The 15405-nt window shown below is 49.2% G+C and overlaps 1 protein-coding gene across 2 annotated transcripts in view; it reads left to right on the top strand.

Moving 5' to 3' along the window:
- Positions 1-15405, top strand: part of LOC100117208 (epithelial discoidin domain-containing receptor 1) — a 75259-nt gene that overhangs the window by 570 nt on the left and 59284 nt on the right. The gene's annotated exons all lie outside the window — the stretch shown is intronic.

Here is a 15405-nt window from a genome sequence, read left to right as displayed (position 1 = left end):
CGACGACGAAACTCTATTTACGAACAAGCTCATATATATGTTTATTTTCGCCGCTTGCAAAACAACGCGCAATCGACACACGAATGCACGATTCAACGAGGAGCTAATGCGCTTTCGACTTATGAAAACAAGCCGCTCGCGCTGCACTGCTCCAAGCAAATGCGACTTCGAGTAAATATTGTACGAAGTAATCAGAGACTGATGCGCGCGTGTACAGCGCGACAAGAGAGAGAGAGAGAGAGAGAGAGAGAGAGAGAGAGAGAGAGAGAGAGAGAGAGAGAGAGAGAGAGGAAGCGAGTACGTACGCGTGCGGATGCACCTGACTCCGCCAATCAATATTACCTGCGTGTATGATTCACGTTGCCCCGCTCGCGAGTGCGCACACTTTCATTACTTCTCCGAATTCAATATTCGGATTATCGGGATTACTCGGCTCCTGGAGGAAATTATATCGCGCAAGTTGGATTTTTAATTCCGGAGCCGATGCTGCGCCTGTTGATCCGTAGAAGTATCTCTCGGTCCTCGTCGAATATCGCGAAAAGAAAACATTCGATAGAGATGCGTTTGCGGTAATCCCCCTTGTATGAAGCAAATATCGTATGAGGATTACAAGTACACGCGCGTATAGTAATGTTTTCCACTGTGTATTTTCGGGAATTATCGGTGAGCTTTGCGGAGTCCGCGCGCGCAACTTTGCGCTCACAGAGAATTGGCCGCGCGGTGTTTGTTCGAAACACCGAGTTCGCGGAATTTATTAGGTTTTCCAGAATAATTTCGCATAACCCGTTAATCCTCCCACAAACGAACCGTACATCGGGATTTCGCTTTGACCCGTAGCTCTCTCTCTCTCTCTCTCTCTCTCTCTCTCTCTCTCTCTCTCTCTCTCTCTCTCGTATATTTCGTTGCTTGATTGAAACTGCATATGTGTATAGCTGCGACGAGTAAATTATTTATTTTAAAATTCAAACTGCGCGTTTGCGTCGTTGCTTGTATTATTAACTGGGAATTATATCGGAGGAGAGATGATGCGCTGTGGTGGTGCAAGGGTCATTCGCTGCGGCGCGAGCGAGGACGTCGAGGGGAATAATCGCGATGATGCGGCGATGACGGTAATTCGAACCCTGGCTATGATAATTGTACTCGGTTAATTTTATTGCTGTGGCAGTCTAGTCCAGCCACCGCGGTTACGTTGAATTTCAGGATCAGCTGCTTCGTCCATTCGTTTATGTTGTATGCGTGTTTTCAAAAGCGATTTAAAAGTTTGGTCTATTTGTTGCTTATCCTCAAAAGACTCAAAAACTCTCTAAATAATGACGCTGGGCGAGTATCACATTTTCCTTAATGTTTGCCCAGCCAGTTTAACGACGTCTCTTGCCTCTCAGCACTTCTAAAGTATGATAGGTGCAGTGCGAGTAAATTCAGATTAATTTATAAACTTTGCCAGACTCTGTGACGCCCCCAACTTCTATTAGTTATTCTCGCCGGTTATAACGCGTTCCAGCTCTTCCCGAATATTTTCAAATTATACAGAGTCGACTCGCTTGCTCACTTGCAAGCGGAATATTGCAACGAATTATTAATGCCAATATTAATCAATAAACTTGATGCATATTCGCAAGTATAACTCGTTCAATAATGTTAATGCAACGTCGATTACGTTTATTTACAAAGACAATCGTTAATATTCGTTCCCGCCGATTGTTTTATTGATAAACATTTCGACGAGGACAATCGATAGAGGCGCAATCGTAGTCGAGGAGGAAAACTCGCTTACAAAAGAAGCGCGGGCTGATGCGTAAGCCGAAGAAAGTGAAAAATCGCCTTAAAAAGCAAAGGCCCGAAAAGGAGAGAAGAACTGTCCGAGCGCAAAACAAGAATTTAACTCGTATCATCCCTACGAGAAAAGTAGGAATCCGACAGCAGCAGCAGTCGAAACTCAATCAGGCGAAAACGACGAAAGCCACTCGCGAACGACCAACAGCATTACCAAGTGGAAAGCCGCAGGAACGCGGCGTGTAACAAGAGCGAGAGAGAGAGAGAGAGAGAGAAAGAGAGAGAGAGAGAGGGAGAGAGAGAGAGAGATAGAGAGAGAGAGAGAGAGAGAGAGATAGAGAGAGAGAGAGAGCAGCACACTCGTCGGCCGCGACGAAACGAGAAAATCCGTGCCTCGACCCGGATCCGGCCACTTCTCGCGCTCCCCTCGCTATGAGCAAAAAAAGAAGCGAGAGAGTCACATAAAGAAGCTGTGCCATACAGCGGACATATCCTTCCCTGATTGGGGAATTCCCAGCTGTATGCGTGTGGGTAGGTTTTGCGAGGACGAGCACACGCGGCGATATTGATGGGATAAACAATGAATCTCGCGCTCGTGTGCGCGGCGCGAGGACGTGCGGGAGGCTTTTATTAGATTAATAGAGGGAAGTGCAGGAGCTGCGCTCTGCTATATACAATCTGCGGCGCCGTGAGCGCGCTGGCAGCAGGGAGAAGTTTGCCGGGAATTGATTAGCGCCTGACAGATTGTGGATAATCAAGTGCACGTATCTGGCTTGCTAGGCTAGGTCATCTTCATTCTCCTCGGATGAATTGGAAAGTTGACGCGCGCGCCGTTATGACTGGAGCAACTTGTATATATACGTATATGGAACATCGTCGTGCGCATTAGTTCGTTAAAGCCTTTCCGTGTATAGTAGCTGCGCCACTTCTGGTCAGGTGGTAAAACAATATAAGCAAGCCCGGGCAATCAGAAAGCTTATTCGACGTCCCCGGCGCACTCCGCGGGGAGAAAAAAAAGTATCCCGACAGCTAACAGCCGGCGGAGAAAAGCGCAAGAAACTCGAGGGAGGGAAGGACGCGAAGAATGGAGGACGATGTTAGTTCGTGCGTGAGCCATCTATCCTGAAATTCGTGGTATTAAGAATCTCTTCTGTCGAGACTGACCATCAGCCAGAGGCCTGTCCCTTCGCTCGCTTTAACCCTCGAGTATTCTCGCTCGCTCGTCTTCTTATTCTTCGGCGTGCCCGCTCCGAAAAATGCCGGCCCTACTTCTCTCTCTCTCTCTCTCTCTCTCTCACTCCTCTGCGGCGGCCGCGCACGTCATATTATGGACGCGATCGGATTCCTACTCTCGCTTTGCTTTGCTCGCCGAGAAATTCCGTGCGTATGCACACTCGAATTTCTCTCCGCCGGACACGACGCGTAATTATCTTATGCTATTGTCCGCGGCAAAGTTTCGAGTTTCCCAGAGAATGCATATCAATAGCATCTCTCGACGACTAGCGAGCACTTTAGAGCGGAGAATGGCCCCCGCACGTCTACATAATCTCTCTTCTTTACTGCTACTCTCATTCCATTGCGAAATCTAGCTCCGTCTCTTTCTCCTTTATTTCTCCGCGGCGGCGCTCTCGTCGCGCTCGCCTCAACCCCTTTACCGCCGCCATCATCCCACTTCCTATTTTCCTACCGCTCTCTCTCTCTCTCTCTCTCTCTCTCTCTCTCTCTCTCTCTCTCTCTCTCTCTGTCTGGCCGAGCGAGCTTTTCGGACGAGAGTTAGAAGTATATATCGCGTGGATATGCGATATTCCCGTCTCGTACCGTCTCGTTCGAGCTTCCCCCTTTCCCGGTCTTTCAAGCCCTCGCTCTTCCAGCCCGTATACCTCGAGGGGCCACCGCTAACTCAGACGTCCGCGGCGCTTTCTTCACTTTTACTCGTGTCCAGCCCCGCAGCCTTTTTTCCTCTCGCTGCCGCGCTTTCGATTCTCCTCCTTTTGCCGAATTAAAATTCGCTTCTTCACGGAGGACCCTCGGCAGCGGCCCCCCTTTTGTGTGCTTTATGTATATAGGCCGTCGTTTCTTTGTAGCTTGTTTGGACGCTTATGGCTGTGCGTGTATACGTTTTCGCTATTTTTTCCGCTCGCTCATCCCCCTTTCTCGAAGCTTTTCAATTATACGTTTTGCGCGCGCTCAATTTTACTGCGCGACGCGGACTACGCGTGGGCGGGGAGGAAGAGAGCTTTTCGATGTTTTCCCCGGAAAATTGGCCCTTTTTTATTACGCTCCTGACCCTGAAGGAATTTAATTTTACGGCTCGGATGATCGTATCTTTTAATTCGCTTTTTTCTCTACAGTCCGCGCTCTCTCAATCCTCGTTGTTACAGTCCGAGAGTCGAATGGATTTGAACGAGCGTCGTCGCTGCTGCTTTTAGAAACTATATACCTAACGGGATCGTCTGCTCTTCAGGAGTCAATTCGAAGAGTGACAAAACCGTCAAACATTCGCCTGTAAAATTTCCACACTCGATCCCCCGCGCGCGGTGTTTTCATGGCGAAGCTACGCCTCAATTAAATATAAACAAGCGCATCGTTATGTTACGTGTCAAAAATTCGAGCTCGCTCGGCGTTAACTTCCAAAAATTGCTATCGATCGCGCGTACACGCCCGTGCGACAAAGTTCGCCCGTTATACAATTTATTTCGCGGAGTGGCTTCGAAAGTTCCGCGCTGGCGGTGCGGGTGTATTAAGACAAACGACGCAAATTTGCGCTGACAATCCTGATGCAATTAATTACGGATTTATTTTCATAAATATCAGCGCGAGCGCGAGCGCGCGCTCTGGCATCAGGCTGAATTGGGCAGCTTTAAAAGTTTCCTGCCCGGCTATATAGACTCGCGCTCACTTTCCCCGAGAGCCTTGACAGTGACTGGGCGGCTGTGGAATTTAATTATTTCACCCTTTCTTCATCATCTACGCGCGTTGCTTCCAATCAGTTTAAAGTCTCCCTTGCGAATCTGTTTCCCTCGATTTTCGTTCGGCGAATGTCAACCCTGACGGCATATTACAGCATCCTTTTTGCGCGGCCTTTTCGATCATTTTTTCGATTCGCTTAGAATATCCCGGAAAAGCCTCTACCGCTTTCAATTGTTGCTCCTCTCTCTCTCTCTCTCTCTCTCTCTCTCTCTCTCTCTCTCTCTCTCTCTCTCTCTCTCTCTCTCTCTTTCTCGCCATGGCGTTCCGCTTGGCCGGGCTGCGCGAGTCGCGCATGCGCGCCGGCGCGTGTTAGCCGCCGGAGCTATATAGCTGTATGGTCTCTCGAGTCTGCATGAGCGGCAAGCAGCCCGTGACTCCTGATCTCCCTCCTTCTAATTACCACTTCATTAAGTATTTCTCACGCTTCCACTTTTAATTCCACCGTGCTCGAGTATCCGTCTTAATCCACGCGCCTCTGCCGCAGGGGCCGAGGCAGTCGAGGAACTCTTTTCCCCAAGCAGTTTGGAGACCGCGGGCTTAATTCTCTTTTGTGGAAATTAATGAAAACGACGTGCCCGGAAGGATTTTATGTAATTTACAGATACGGCCGATGACGTTGCGATACAATTCCCGAGCTTATGCGTAAAGAATCGCACGGTTCTGTGAATGATTATTATTATAATCGGCTCGGCTGAATGAACTAAGCAGAAGCCTCGAGGGCTTCTTGCACGAGTATGGTCCTACGCGGGAAACGTGCTTGCCCTCGCAACACGTTCTGTTAGCCTCGAGTGCGCCGTGGCGGCGGCGGCCGATCTGCCGCGAAAACGCAATTCCGCGGACCTGAATATACACGACGCTGTGCGCGGCGCAGAAGAGAAAGAGTAGAGAGAGGGAGAGAGAGAGAGAGAGAGAGAGAGAGAGAGAGAGAGAGAGAGAGAGAAGATAGGGCAGTGGTGGGGGAGAGCTGAGGCATGTGCTGGAATTTTCACCGGAGGAATTTTAATACGTACTTGGAGAGATTTACGAGAGCACTCTTCGCCGTCGGGTACATTTACTTAACGACCTCGGGGTCGCCTCATACGACTGTCTCGCGGGGGAATATACCTATGTATACCTATATAGCCTCTCTCTCTCTCTCTCTCTCTCTCTCTCGTATCTCCTCAGTACGCGCATCTCTTTATCCTCCGCGTATATGCGTGCGCGCTCGATCCGCGCCACTTCGGGGCATCACTTTTATGAAGCGCAGTCGCAAGCTCTCCGCGCGCACAGGTATAGCGGGCGAGGAATCGATACCCGCACTGTAGCGCCGCCGCCGCCGCCGCCGCTGCCGTTGCGTACGAGTCTATATAAAGCTCTCTCTCTCTCTCTCTCTCTCTCTCTCTCTCTCTCTCTCTCTCTCCACGTGTACAGTATACAGCCATATAGCGCTGCTCTGTCCGTCAAAGCGACGTGTACACGGATATCTCGACGCATAGCCGGCAATAGTCTGTGCGTCTGCTAGCAAGCTTCGACTCGCTGCACGCGTGTCTTCCTGGCTCTTTGATTCCCCGGCCTGCGCGGTGCTGATTTCGATTGGCTCGCTTCCAGCAGATACTGTGTGCACCTGCCTATGGTCTCGCGCCTGTGTACTTAGGCTGCTGATTGACTTGTTTAGGGATCTCGAGAGCCAACTGCCTGTGTGCGCTCGCTGTTTGATGTGTATAGTGTACTATGCGTGTGCGGTAGGTCGATTACTTAAATATCGCGATAATGAGTCGCCGCGGCCTCGCTATCGAGTGTTTGATGTACCGTGTGGTACATACTCTCCTAAAAACTTCCCGTGGGTAGAGGCATACGAACTCGTCCCGCAGTTTCTTTAAAAAGGCCGCACTCGCGTTTAAATAACAAGCCGCGCACCTGCGGAAAGTTCGCAGCGCTTGAAATTCCCGACACGCAATTCGAAAATCGTAAACCTTTAAAATCCCCCTCATAAATGGCCCTCGCCGTCCCGCGCAAGCTCGCCCCAATCCGAAGCTTTCGTGCGCGCGCGGAGGGAAGAAAAAAGCGAAGAATCCGCGCACAGGCTCGCAGTGATCGTAATTTACATGCCGACGCTACTGCGGCGCAAGTACGTGAAAATCATCAGGAAAATCCTCGCGCGGAACGACGAACATATAATTCCAGCTCGCAGTCTTTTCCTCTACCGCGCGCGGGAGAAAGCGTTCCGAGAAAGAGAAATAATACTTTGAAATCGCGTAATTTAATATTCCCCGCCGTGCCGCTAGTCGACCCCCCTCCGATTTATGTATTTTTCTTTAATGAAGCTGCTACAACGAGGGGGAGGTCCAAATGAAATTCTGCAATACACGCCGCCGCGGAGAAAAGGATTTTTTTTCCTCGGCAGACTCGCGGAACGCGCTTGCTGATTTAATTTTCACGGTCCAGTGGCCGGGCGATGCAGTAGAATTTCGCGCCGTAGACGCGATTATTCACGGGGCGCCGAGCATCAGCAGCTGCTTGCGCCTCGCCGTCTATATTAGGCCTCTCTGCGGAAACTTGCTTTTCGCCTCACGCAAGAGAGCGTCTTTGCGCTTTTCTTGCGGCGATTATGTACGCGTGGCTGCGGCGAACGATCCCGGGCGCCCTTCTCTATTATACGCGTCCCCCCTTTTGCGCCGCGCAAGGGCTCGTTCACAGGTTGTGATTTTAAGACAATGCGCGAGTATTTTCGCGGGACGGCACTCGCGTGTCGCCTTGCTGGAGATTACTCTGCGTGCGTGGGCTGTTGTTGTTTCGTCTTGAGTTCCGACTGCTGCTTCCGCCGCGCTGTATTTTCTTAGGACGTCTTTGATTCGAGTGTGTTTATTATGGCACATTTGAGGAATCGAAGGAAAACTCTGCCGGGCCTCGGTGTGTGAAAGTGTATGATTCGCTTTGGAAAAGTGGAGGAGATCCGGTTTGCTCGGGCGTCACGTTTCGTCATTATCAGTCGTGAACCGTAATATTATGCACGCCGCGTTAACGCTCGCGTCACTATCGAGCATGGCTCTAAAAATAATCGACCGTTAATTATATGCGAAAAAGAGCTGGGGCGCGACTATTAAACTCGACACATGCCCTGAATTTTAATGGTTTATTAGATCCGTCGCGCGCCATCTGCGCCTAACGGCGCGAAGACGAGCGAGGCCGCTCGCGAACGCCGAAACAGACAATATAACCGTGTACATCCGATTCACCCGGAATGATCTAGTTATGCAAAATTTCGCACAGTTCACTGCAAAAATATCGCTTCGCCCGTATCTATACAGCGCGCATACGCCTCTCGAATAAAACACCGAGGACGCTCCCGACTGCACGCAGGGAAATTTAATTTTCCAACACCGCGCGGCGACACTAATTATTCTCGTTTGCTCTCCGCCGTAACAAACACCTCCCTCTCTCGCCTACAGCCCACCTGGGCCGAAAACCGCGACCGCGAAAAAAAATTCCAGCCCCGAAAATTCCTCCCGCGCTCGCGATTACTCCGGTACAGAGAGAGAGAGAGAGAGAGAGAGAGAGAGAGAGAGAGAGAGAGAGAGAGAGAGAGGGAGAGGCAGTGTACACGGTACACACAGGGTCCGCGAAAATGAAGGAAATCAGCAGGGACAAGGTACAAGCTCTCGCTGCGGCGGTCTCTTTATTTACGACGCAGCGGGAGGAAGGCCGCGCCATGGGGAAACTTGACGCCGCCGGGAGGGACAGCTGCGTGCGTATAGAGCGGCGGGAAACATTTTTGCGCACAGCGTGCGCGGAGAGATTGCTTTTTGCGAAAAATGGCGTAGCGCCTCGGCGCGAAGGCGGCCTAACGTCATTACCGAGCGCGCCGCGAATTTACATTCTCTCCCTTTCTCTCTCCCGCGGTGCGCGCGATGCATCACGCTTGTCTTCCCTCTCTGCATTCGGCTTTTCCATCCTTTACTTTTTCGAGAAGAACGAGAGCGTATAGTGTGCGGCTCTTGTTCCCTGCCTCGAGGCAGCTGCCGCCTGTAATCAAGTGCGTTAGGAGCCGCGAAGTCGACGAGTTTTCTTGCCGGAGTTTATTGACCGGGATGGGCTGCGCGGTATAGCGGTATTATTAATTCTTTCCAAGTTCAATATTTAGTACAGTTTTGTTCGTCATTTTTTGCATATCCAGTGTCTAGCTATGGACGGAATTGAGCCATTATTATAAGACTATACTTCTTAATCTTCAATCTCTGCTAATGGATTTTCGGGGGCTGCGGTCGTACCGAAAGCTATTATGCACAAGCATAACTCTAATGCGCAGATTCGCTCAGATAATGTCAAAGTTTTTACTCGAATTTCGTTCGGGTACTAAAACTCCTACAGTTAAGTTGCACACACGTTTTCTTAAAACTCGTCTGTTTGCATCGAGCTTATAACTTCGCCCGGGTAAATTTCCAAATTGGAGTATATAAAAATTAGAAAATAGCCAATACGAAAAATCATCCTTTATCCCGCGAGCAATCTATTCTCCCACGTATCCACGAGGGAAAAAATTCCAATCTCTCGCAAAACGTGAATTTCCAAAAAAATGTCCACCCTCTCAATTATCCTTCCCCCAGTCCTTGCCAGTTAAAACCACACACTTACACGTCAGATTCCACGTCATACAGCAGGAGCCTCGGCGTACAGGCATAGCTATACGGCCCGTGAATACAGCCGTCCGCTTTCAAAAGCAGGAAAATCGCCGCGGCTAAAGCCCGATAATTAAGCGAATACAGAGCTGCAAAAGCAGCGCGCCGGAGTCTTTTTCAATTTCGGCCTCTCTTTTTCCGTTCGCCGTTCATGCGTATGGTATACCTGCAGCCCAGTGGCACAGCCGCGTACAGAGAGGTGTATGCAAGCGCCCGGGCAAAGCTTTTTCCATTTAATTAACGCCTCTCCGGGCGCCGCCGCCGCCGCCGCCGCCCCGCGTGTGCACGCAGTAACGTTTCGACCGAAACAGGCGGAAAAGGAGGGAGAGTGAGAGCACCTCTGGCTATGGTATGCGTGCAAATAATACCAGCAGCAGTAGCAGCCGCCGCTGGCCGTTTTTCCGTCCTGCTCTTTCGTTGATGCAACCCTTTATGGCACCGCTGCAGCTTCCTATGCGTGTCTGCGCAGTCCTCGGCTCTTTCTCGTTTTTGTACATTTCGTCTCTTTCGTACATAGCTGATGTCCCGCGTGTTTTTCCAGCGACGCCGCGCGCTCGAGTTGTTTAGGCGGGATGGTCTTTTATCGTCGAGGATTCGATGCGTTTAAGGGACGGTGGCGTGTTCGCTTCCGCATTTTGAGCTATTTTTTGTCGCTCCCTTGCTGGAGTGCGAATCGACTATCAAGTACATAGAGCTCTTTACACCTGCGGGATGTATAAAGCGTCGGTGACTTAACGCCGGCCGTTGTTCGCGCACAATTCCACACGGCGCTGGAATTACTTTTCAGAGCGACGTTATACCCATCGCAGAGAGCAGAGAAAAGACTTGTCCCATTCGCATTCAGTTAGGTCCATACATAATCGGGGGCGTAAAGTAAAATTCGCCCCCGAAAAGTCGTGCCCGAACCCCCGCCCGCGACAGAGAAAGCTGTGCGCCGAAAGAATTACACGGACTCCCGCTTCCTCCATTCGTTTTCTCCCGGGTACGACTCTCCTGGCGCGTTCAACTTCTCGTTATTGACTCGCCGCGCACAAATGCAGCTGTAAAAAAGCGCCTCGCTGTAGAATCGGCTGACATAGTTCTTTTATTCGAAAATTGTTACACCGGAAGTAAACGCAAACTCAATTGGGACCTACATCATTTTTTAAGGCGTAAGAGAATTTTTGTGAAATTCCAGTGAATAAGCGCGCAAGAGCCTATACAAGCGATAATTTAATTAATGAAAACGGCGTAGGGAGCGGCTTGTTTGATGTTCGTCTCGGCAACGGCCGGGTGTTGGCATTAGTTGGGCGAGAAAAATCAGGAGGGCAAAGTTGTGTCATCAATGCCATTAGGAGCGGTCCCGCGTAGCGCTGGAAATTAAACGCGCGTATCTAATTTAAATGAGGTTTCGGCCCAAAGTTCGCGGCAAAGTTTCATTTCGGCGCCTCGATCTTCCTGTATATATGTGTACGCACAGTTGACGCGCTCTACCGTTTCGCGGTTCTCGATCAGACTAAATACAAATAGGCGACGTTGTATACTGATGGAGACAGTTTCGGGTGATTTTAGGGAAATGAGGATTGATTTGGAATGATCATTGTTTAATTTGATCAAAAAAGCGAGTTGAATAGTCGATGGGAAGTAATTTAATTGGGTCACTTCAGTCTGGTGTTCAAGTTGTTTGGAAGTTGGTGCATTTTGCGAAACTGTCTGTTGGCTAAGAGCGAGTCGAGTTTAACTCGGATAAAATTAACGGGAAGAAGCGAGCTTTTGCGCTTAGTTTTATAATAGGATGATCGAAATATCTAGAATACTTGATACTGCTGTCCAGCGGTTTAATTGACGTTTGACTGTTATTTACGCTAATGCGGACGGCGCATACTTGTTGCAATATATTTTGAGGAAGAATTCGCGGTTGTTAAATTATATCTGACCTCTGCGATCTACAAAGCTGGAGTTTTGCAATTGCAATTAACTGTTGTTTAAAGCTCGTTTTAGTCCGACTGCGTACAAAAGCTCTCGCGCATTATTTTCATTTAATCTATTAACACAGTAGACTTCTCGGAATATTCCGAATACGCAATGGAAACAGCTGGATTTAATGGAAATAAATACATACTTCATTAGCTGTGAGATACAGGACGTTTCGTACGATTAAACTTACTAAGTGCGCGCAACACGTATATGAATTTTTTCCAAAGCATAATCACGCAGCGAATCTTTCGTCCTGCATCGTTGCGTCCGTAGATACACCAGGCAAGCAACGTTTACTCGCGGCTCGATTACACGGCCGCGCCGTTCATATTCGACACTGAATAAATATGCCTAAACTCGAGAGGGAATGCTCGACTAGAGTTGCGAGCTTGCGCACGCGTGCATGTATTATGCTCGAATCCAAACGAAATTCGCGCCGGAGCTTGTAAAGGGCATTTTAAAGGCCGCGCGCGTTCGCGCTGCGGAAAATTTAATAACAGCGGAGCCGGCTTTGTTAACGCGTAATTAATATGTCCGCATCAGCCGATAAGCCTGCGCTCACGTATACTGCTGGAGCATGTGGGGCCGGGACTTTGCCGAGCGTATCGTATAGTCATGCTGCAGGCGCCTTTTATAACCACCGCGAATGTAGCTCGTCTGCCACCGTTTGCTATCGTTTTACTGTGATTCGTTGCGAAAAAGGGATTCTTATATATCGATCTTAATACGCCTTTTTACATTTACATACCATCAGAGCTGCTTTCGATGAAAGGTGCAGCGCATATGCCAGTCCTTTCGTTTACCGTTGTGTGTCGCTGCGTAACGTCGGATATTTTTCGAAATTCAAGCCATCTCTTCCCTTTCCGAGGACATTTTTCACAAAGCGCATGAATCTTTCATTCAAAATGTTTCACGTTGAAAGCTTCGTCTGCAAGAGCCGCATTTTCGTATGGATTTTACGAGGACGGCGGCGCTTTTACGATTTTTTTGTTGCACCGTCGCGGAGCGCAGGTTTTACTGCTCCTTTTTAATACGCCCCAGCCATCAAGCGTGTAGCTGCGTTAAATATTCCGCGAGCATATCTCAATATTAAATGCTCAAACGGAAATTCACAAAACGCCCTCTCTCTCTCTCTCTCTCTCTCTCTCTCTCTCGCTAATAAATGCATTACAACTCGTCGTCGAAGCTCTCTCTCTCTCGCGCGCGCGCAGGCGAGCTTTAAAAAGCGCGAGCGAGAGCAAAAAGCGCGGCGACGATATGCGACGAGAGGCGAAAAAAGGAAGCCACTCGAGAGCCTGGCAGCGTCCTAATACGATTTTCCGCTAAAAAAGTCTACACACCCCGGGGAGAGCGCGTCGCGAAATATAATAAGCGCCGTACGCGGCGAGCCGAAAAAGTAGGAAAAAATACGTATATAAAGCTTCACCCCATCGAAACTCCGCGGATGAGAGAAAGAGAGAGAGAGAGAGAGAGAGAGAGAGAAAGAGAGTTCGAACGTCGCGCTAATTCGATATATCCCTCTCGCATTTGGATGCGTTTCACCCCAGGTACATACGACCGGCGAAAAAGCGGCCAGACATAGAGAGCGAGATAGGTGCCGAGCATAAAAGTGCGCCCAAAGTGATGTACCAGCGCGTGTTTTACACGGGGCCCCAGCGCCAGGAGGTGTTTATTAATCGGCGCGATGACATCGTCCGCCCCCCTCTTGCACGCGAAATTCCTCTATAGCTCGTCCCCTTCATATCCGAGCACCGATTCTCCCTCTCTCTCTCTCTCTCTCTCTCTCTCTCTCTCTCTCTCTCACTCTTTCTCTCTCTCTCTTTCGGGGTTGACGGGCGTGTATATCTATGTATAGGCAGTAGGCTCGAACGAGTACTGGTGCTCGGCTCGTTCATCATTTGCGCCCTGCCGTTTGATGAATTCCCCGAGTTCGCTCATGCGAACGTTATGCGCGTTTTCTCGCTCTTGTTTTAACGAGGAGTATTAGCGCGATCGGATCGTGGATTATTCGACTGTGCAAAATACACTTCGATTTCGTGTAAGAATGTTGCAATCCTTAGACCCTCGAGTGTGCAGTCAACCCAAAAGAAGTTTAGGTTAAACTCGCACAACAGTCGTTGCGGAACTCTCGAGACCGTAACCGAATACGACGATCGTTAACAAAAATAATTAAAGTCGGCGAAAAATCGTAAAAGTGAATCTTTATAACATGTCCTGTACTGAGCTATAAGCGTCATCGATTCGACGTATACGCTCGTCGGAGCTATATGGCAGAGAGGCGAGAGCGCGCGAGGCGATAAATGAATAATCGTCGAATTAAAAGTGGAAATTCGCCGCCTGGTCCCCGAGAGCCGCGTATAATACGCATAGATATGGGAGCGATAGTGTCCCTTTATTCTTGCTCTCTTCTGTAAGAGACGCTCATGCGCTCGCTCTCGGCCCCATGTATATTTATGCAAAAATGTAACCGATATTGTACGATTAATATTCATCGCGCAAGCAAGCGCGAGCGATTTTCCTCCTCTCCTCGCGCTGCGCCATATATATATATATATATATATATATATATATATATATCACAGGCTCGTCCTCCGATCCTTTTTTTTCCTCTACTCGTATATATTCCCTCTCTCTCTCTACCTTTTTTCCCTCGCGCTCGCGCGCGCGTGTGCAGCAGTCACTCCTCGCTTTTTTACTGTCCGTCTCTTGTTTTTAATTTTTTGCCTTAATGCGTTCCGCAGCCGCCTACGCCGCCGTGGCGACTACTACGCTCTACCTTTTCGCTCGTTTTCACCGTTTTAGTCGCCCGCGTTAAGCTACAATGCTAATAGAAGGACGCGTTTACTGGTATTTTACGATTTCGAGTTGCTACTCGCGTTTGGAGTATACGTCGCCGCGGCGTGAAATGGTAATATCGCGGGCTGTGCAATCGACTTAATTTTCGTTTTTCTTTTTTTTTTTCGTTCGACGAGGCCTCTGAGCTGTTGTTACAGTTTCGATGCATAAATTAATTAAACGTCGGTATAATGCGAAGCGCATCAGGTCCTCCGTCCATTATTCACATTATTAAAATACGAGATGTATCTATAATTCGAAGCATAATAAACGCAAATTAATTAAAAAGAGATCGCTTCCGAGTCGGTGTACAATTCGCGGAGCGATAACTCCCTAATCAATCAGCCCAACGAAGCCGCGATATACTTGCGCAACACAACGACGTATAGGAGCGAGCGAAAAAGTATGAAATTCGATTAGCCCCCGTTCTGGCCCAGAATCTCAATCAGCAAACAACGCGCCCGGTGTTTATGCATGTGCTCCATTGTTTCAGCTCGGCATTAGCCTCTTCCCTCTCTCCCCCTCCCTCCTATAGTTGTATAACAACAGCTGCGTATACACGCATCTCTTCCTCGTGATAAATATGCATCAGTCATCCATCTGTCTCTTTCCGACTTCCGATCGACGCCGGCGGCAGCAGCGGCAGCCGGAAGGGCAGAGCTGGCGCTCGGCAGATAGACGAGGAAATCAACGTGCGGGGAATCGGCGCGCGATGTATGGACACCTGGGCGCAAGCGCGATATCCCCGCTCGCTCCTGCCTGTGTGGTCCTTTATCGCGATTATACATATACCTATACCTGTGCGCGGCTGTTTATGGACTCGCAAGCTCTCTCGCACTGCGCTCGTTTGCAAAAGCGAATTAAATTTTCCGCGCGCGCGCTGCAGACTGTGCGCGGGGGTGGACGAAGAAAACTCGATTTCACACACAACATTGTCTTTTAATATACGTACTGAAAGGAGGCCTGCTGTTTCGGGCTGATTGAATGTCTTTGTCGATGCGGCTTATATCGTATTCTTTTGTCATGCACATCCCGCGTTGTTGCGATCGATCGCTTATCTCAATATACGATAACGAACGTATACATTATATTATACCGATATAACTTTCGTTTCGTTTTAAATCGTTCCCGCATATGCTTATTAGCTCGAAAGCTTTTACTCAAAACTGCGAAAGCTCGCGACTACATAAAGCTCTCGCCGTGACGTGGTAGTCGC

This window comes from Nasonia vitripennis, chromosome 1 (assembly GCF_009193385.2).
Source record: "Nasonia vitripennis strain AsymCx chromosome 1, Nvit_psr_1.1, whole genome shotgun sequence".
NCBI lineage: Eukaryota > Metazoa > Arthropoda > Insecta > Hymenoptera > Pteromalidae > Nasonia > Nasonia vitripennis.
Note: the sequence above shows the minus strand (reverse complement) of the source record. Positions and strands in the feature narration are given on the sequence as shown.